Source organism: Pongo pygmaeus, chromosome X (genome assembly GCF_028885625.2).
Source record: "Pongo pygmaeus isolate AG05252 chromosome X, NHGRI_mPonPyg2-v2.0_pri, whole genome shotgun sequence".
In the NCBI taxonomy this organism is placed as follows: domain Eukaryota; kingdom Metazoa; phylum Chordata; class Mammalia; order Primates; family Hominidae; genus Pongo; species Pongo pygmaeus.
In genome coordinates this window covers 53,242,565-53,248,836 of record NC_072396.2, presented here as the reverse complement: position 1 = coordinate 53,248,836, position 6,272 = coordinate 53,242,565, and positions in this window count along the sequence as shown.

Sequence of the window (6,272 nt, the reverse complement as noted above, 5' to 3'; positions counted from 1 at the left end):
CGGGATCACGACACTGCACTCTAGCCTGGGCGACAGAGCAAGACTGCATTTCAATAAAACAAAACAAAATAAAATAAAATAAAACGATAGCCAATTACTTTTGTATTATGATCTTTGAGCTCCATTCTTGTTGCCTGTCTAATATTTGTTAAGCCAGTTCTACCAACAGGAAAATGTTGGCCTAGTGCTTCAAGATGAATGCTAATATAGATGGGACTAATAAGATGGAATTTGATGCTGAACTCCAGACAAACCTGCCTGAATTTTTGTTTTTCCTTCTGGCCTCTTTGTGGCTCAAATATGGCCCATGTCCCTGATCTAGACTCCCTTACCTTTCCCTTGACGTGGGACAAAGACAACCGGCCCATGTCCATCCTGGCATGGAGTGACAATGAAGCCTCACTTTAATATGGTTAATCAGTGAGGTTTTCAAACAAAGATGTTGATCAAAAGAGGGAATGTGAAAGCTGATTGTGCGAATGAACCAGCTTCTCCAAGGCCAATGAGCCTCATTTCAAAACAATATGTAACATTTTTCTTTCTAATAAAGCTTCCAACTTCTGTTTGTTCGTTGGACATTCTGAAGACCGCGCCAGTCCTTGTATATGCCGTGGATTGCAATTTTGTGATTCCCAAATACAGCATTTGATTTAGGGATTTGTCTCTATAATTTATTTTGACTTTGACACAATTAACCAGTATGATGTGTTTAAAGGTCCCCCCGCCCAAAAAAGGGGAGTATCATACTGAATTTAAGAATTCTTTCTAGGCAGGGCACGGTGGCTCACATTTGTAATCCTAACACTTTGGGAAGCCGAGGTGGGTGGATCACCTAGGGTGAGGAGTTGAAGACCAGCCTGGCTAAAATGGTGAAATCCCATCTCTAAAAAAATAGAAAATTAGCTGGGCGTGTGGCACATGCCTGTAATCCCAGCTACTCAGGAGGCTGAGGCAGGAGAATTGCTTGAACTTAGGAGACAGAGGTTACAGTGAGCCGACGTCGCACCATTGCACTCCAGCCTGGGCAACAAGAGCAAAACTCCATCCCGAAAAAAAAATCATTCTATGACAATCTTGATAATTGCTTTGTTTGCATTTTACTATGGACTTGTTGGATATGTAGGTGGCTGTAAACTACGCAGAGAAAGATAGAAACAGCAGTGGAGATAATTAGAAAATTGCAGTGTTCCTGTAAAACAATTAACAAAAGGGGGAAATCGTAAGGGTAACTAAACATAAAGTTGAATTTTTCCTGTTGCCAAGAGAGAAGAAGAAACCTGTCTCCATTTCACTTTCCTTAGAGCATTTCCTTTAGAAAATTTGTATTTGTAAATTCTTCCTTTGATACGTAAGCCTCTGGCCATCCTAGGACCCAGGAATGTCTTGAACTTGAACTCCAGGCCTCAAGTGATCCTCCAGCCTCAGCCTCCCAAAGTGTTGGGATTACAGGCGTGAGCCACCACACCCGTCCCTTAGGAATGTCTTTCTTCAGGGCCATGGAGCCATCTCTTTGGAATGTGAACATCGAGGAACATGATGTCCCTGTCTCCCTGTCACCAGGGGAGTTTAACCTAGATGCCTTGCTCTAAGCTGTAAGCACCTGCTTGTCATAGAGACACGAGTTTTATTTTTCCTTCAGATAAAGGCAATTAACTAATACAGATGGGTACTCCAGTTACTCGGTGAACTTAGGACTTGCTTGGGAGCATTTAGTGTTCACCCTTGGCTGCTGCCGTACAGCCAGGCCAATTACCTACATATCTGGACTTTTTCTGATTTCTGCTACCACTTTTTATTGTTTGTTTGGTTTTTTTTTTTTTTTTTTTTTTGAGGCGGAGTCGCCCTCTGTTGCAGTGGTGTGATCTCAGCTCACAGAAACCTCTGCCTCCCAGATTCGAGCGATTCTCCTACCTCAGCTTCCCGAGTAGCTGGGATTACAGGCGCGTACCACCATGCCCAACTAATTTCTGTATTTTTAGTAGAGACGGGGTTTCTCCATTCCGGCCAGGCTGATCTCCAACTCCTGACCTCATGATCCGCCTGCCTTGGCCCCCCAGAGTGCTGGGATTACAGGTGTGAGCCACCACGCCTGGCCTCTGCTACCACTTTTGGATTATATGAAACACTACACTTCCAAGTGTGGGATCTGGCTTCCCAGACAGCTGCCAAAGGGGCGGGTGATGCAATCTAGAAGTGTAGGGGAGTTCGTGCCTGTGGGATATCTACTGCCTGTGAAGTGAATTTTCTTTTTTTTCTTTTTCTTTTTTATTTAGAGACAGAGTCTCTGTCGCCCGGGCTGGAGTGCAGTGGCCCGATCTCGGCTCACTGCAATCTCTGCCTCCTGAGTTTATGTGATCCTCCCTCCTCAGCTGCCCTGGTAGCTGGCACTACAGGCATGCAACACCAATGCCTGGCTAATTTTTTCATTTGTATGTTTAGTAGAGAAGGGGGTTCACCATCTTGGCCAGGCTGGTCTGGAACTCCTGACCTCAGGTGTTCCACCCGCCTCAGTCTCCCAAAGTGCTGGGATTACAGGCGTGAGCCACCGCACCCAGCCTGTCACATTTATTTTGGAGAATTAAACAGGTTGAGTCTTGTGCCAAAATGCAGGGGAAGTTGCACCCAGACGGGTAACAAAATATTATATACATTAATAGATAGGTTTTCTACATACCAGTAATAACCATTTAGAAAACCAAATTGAGAAAAATTACACTTTCATAGTGACAAAAGTACATACAATATCTAAAACCAGATGATTGGAGCAAGATGGCAGATAGATCCCGTGCCCCACTCACCATTCCATTGAACTGGGAAGAAAATGTTTTCAAGGGTCAACTCTTAACAGTAGAGGAAAATAAGAAAACGTGTCAGTGGTCCACCAGAAATATTGAGGCATTCCTGGGAGATAGAGTAGATGGGATCAGACTGATAGAGAAACCCAAGGAGACAAGACCACAGCTCAAATCACTGTAGGCGAGAGATGCTGTTTGAGACAGAGACTTACTCTGTCTCCCAGGCTGGAGTGCAGTGGCGTGATCTCGGCTCACTGCACCCTCCGTCTCCCAGGTTCAAGGGATTCTTCCGCCTCACTCCCCGCAGTAACTGGAATTCACAGAGGCCAGCCACCACTACTGGCTAATTTTTGTATTTTTAGTAGAGACGGAGGTTTCACCCTGTTGGCCAGGCTGGTCTCAAACTCCTGACATCAAGTGATCTGCCTGCCTCGGCCTCCCAAAGTGCTGATATTACAGAGTGGGTCACCGTGCCCGCCCAGGAGATTCTCTTTGTAACAAAGCCTCTGAAAATCTCCAAACCCTGAATCAAAAAAAAACATGGAGCTGGTAAGGGCCTTAGGATAATCATCATGTAGGTTAATTTAAAAGTTCATTAGAGGAACCAACCCAAATATCCAACAATGATAGACTGGATTAAGAAAATGTGGCACCTATACACCATGGAATACTATGCAGCCATAAAAAAGGATGAGTTCGTGTCCTTTTTAGGGACATGGATGAAGCTGGAAACCATCATTCTCAGCAAACTATCCCAAGGACAAAAAACCAAACACCGCATGTTCTCCCTCATAGGTGGGAGTTGAACAATGAGAACACATGGACCCAGGAAGGGGAACATCACACACCAGGGCCTGTTGTGGGGTGGGGGGAGGGTGGAGGGATAGCATTAGGAGATATACCTCATGTTAAATAACGAGTTAATGGGTGCAGCACAGCAACATGGGACATGTATACATATGTAACAAACCTGCACGTTGTGCACATGTACCCTAAAACTTAAAGTACAATAAAAAAAAAAATCATTAGAAACACCTGAATCAGCCAGATTCCCCTCCAACACCACAGACAGATTGGCTGGCAGTAGCCACTTTTGCCTGTAAGATGAAACTCTGATAATTGTTCATTAAAGAAAGTGAAGGCCTGGAGAGGTGGCTCACACTTGTCATCCCAGCACTTTGGGAGGCTGAGGCAGGAGGATGCCAGAGGCCAGGGGATCCAGACCACCCTGGGCAACATAGTGGATGCCGTCTCTACAAACAAATACAAAAACTAGCTGGGTGTGGTGGCGTGTGCCTGTAGTCCCAGCTAGATCGGAAACTGAAGTGGGAGGATCCCTTGAGCCTGGGAGATCGAGGCTGCAGTGAGCTGTAATTGCATCACTGCACTCCAGCCTCAGCGACAGACTGCGATTCTGTCTCAAAAAAAAAAAAAAAAAAAAAAAAACTCACGAAAAAGTAATGTATGAGGACTTGGTGTAACTTCAGCCCTTTACAGTAATAATCGAGGAGAGAAACACATTTGTGGAGAGGGGACCATGTTCACTCTTTATCTATCCATGATAGACAGATAGTCCGGAGCTTTATATACCCATGGAACCTAAGGAAAAATGTTCCCTGTCATAACTCACAATCTTCCAGCCACCCTTCCTTGCACCTGTCTTGTGGGCTGGGGGACCCCACTTACGGATCCCATCATCCCAGGGAGAAAGAAAAATCAAATCCTTCAGTATCTCTTTTAGGATATCCTCTCCTCTATTTGCATGGAGGATAAGGCTCTCGATATCTAGTATCGGAATGTTACATTTGTGTAATACAGAACTATATTGGGATAAAATAGAATTTGTTTCCTCTGAGACACAGGTAGAGGTACGTCCACACTGACCTGGGTGGCAGCCACCTCTTCCTGCAGTGCCAGGCAGGGCATGCTCACACATCTGGGGAACCTCTACTGCTCCTGGAGCTCCACAACCTCCTTCCAGGCACCCTCTCCCTCTGGTGACTGTGACAGCCCACATGTGGCTTTGTGTCTCCCCTGCTTCTTTGCCTGCCTCTCTTCTGCCCACCCTGCATATCTCTGTCTCCCACTGTCCCCGCTGTGACCACGACTGCCTGTCCCTCTCTGCACTCTCTCTCCCCTAGGGCTCCTTGTCTTCGGTAAGTGAACCCACAGCCTTCACATTGTGATTGGGGACAGAACCCGGGGCTTGTTCAATTCCCCCTCCCTCCACCACACACACCTTTCCTCCTTAAAGTTTCTGAAGTCAGTGAGCTCCAAACTCAGCTCCTCCTGCACCTGCCAGCTGTAGGACCTGTGACAAGATGCCTACCATCTGTCTGGGACTTCATCTCTCATCTATTATATTGGCATAATGATGACAGTGTCCTCCTTCGAAGGCTGGGGAGAACCAGAAGGCCAAGGTGATGGTCCATGGACGGTCAAAACTGCTCCAGTCCTGCCTCCACCTGGGTCTGGTGTTTCAAGTCCATTATGTGTGAATGGAGCTTTGATGTCTTCATTCACACACAATGGTTTGTTCTAAAATAGACTCCCCTCTGCCCTTCCCTTCCCCACAACTGTTTCCCCTCCACACCGTGCAATGGTACATGTGAGAAAGAACTGTCCCATTCCCAAATCATCGTTCCCACCCCAGCCCCCAGGCCCCTGGTTGGTGAGACCCTTGATGGGCAGCCTCATGCTTCTGTCCTGGGGACTTTCGCACCGATTGCTCCCCTGCATGGAGACTAAATGGACTCTTCTATTCCCTGGCCATCACAGGGTCTACAGTGCGCCCATCTTCCTCATTCCTTCATGTTCCCCAGATGACGATTTCATCTGTGTCTCCTCCCACATACTCCCAAATGGACCGTCCCAGATCTTGAACCCGAAAATCATTCAGAGAGCAAAGGCCAAGATGCCTAAACACCTGCTGCAGAATCCTGCTCCAGGACTGAAATGTATAGTCTCTATCAAAATAAAAACTGAGGGCCGGACATGGTGGCTCACTGCTGTAATCCTAGTACTTTAGGAGGCCAAGGTGGGAGGATCGCTTTGGCCCAGGACTTTGAGACCGGCCTGGGTAACGGAGCGAGACTTTCTTGACAAAACCTAAAAAAATTAGTGGATCATGATGGTGCATGCGTGTAGTCACAGCTTCTCTGGAGGCTGAGGAGGGAGGATTGCTTGAGCCCAGGAGTTCAAGGCTGCATTGAGCTATGATTGTGCCACTGCACTCCAGCCTGGACAGAGCAAGACCCCCATCTCTAGAAGAAACAAACAAACAAACAAAGAAAACCCAACAACTGGAAACATCCTCCTCTAGAATGGGGGTCAGGAACTTCTGTCTGCCTTGTTTCCTGATGTCGCTCCAGCACCTAGAACAGCGCTCAGTACGAGGACGCACTCATTAGGGTTTTGTTGAATAAATGACTCCTTTGACACAGCAATTCCACTTCTAAGAATCTTTCCTAAAGAAAT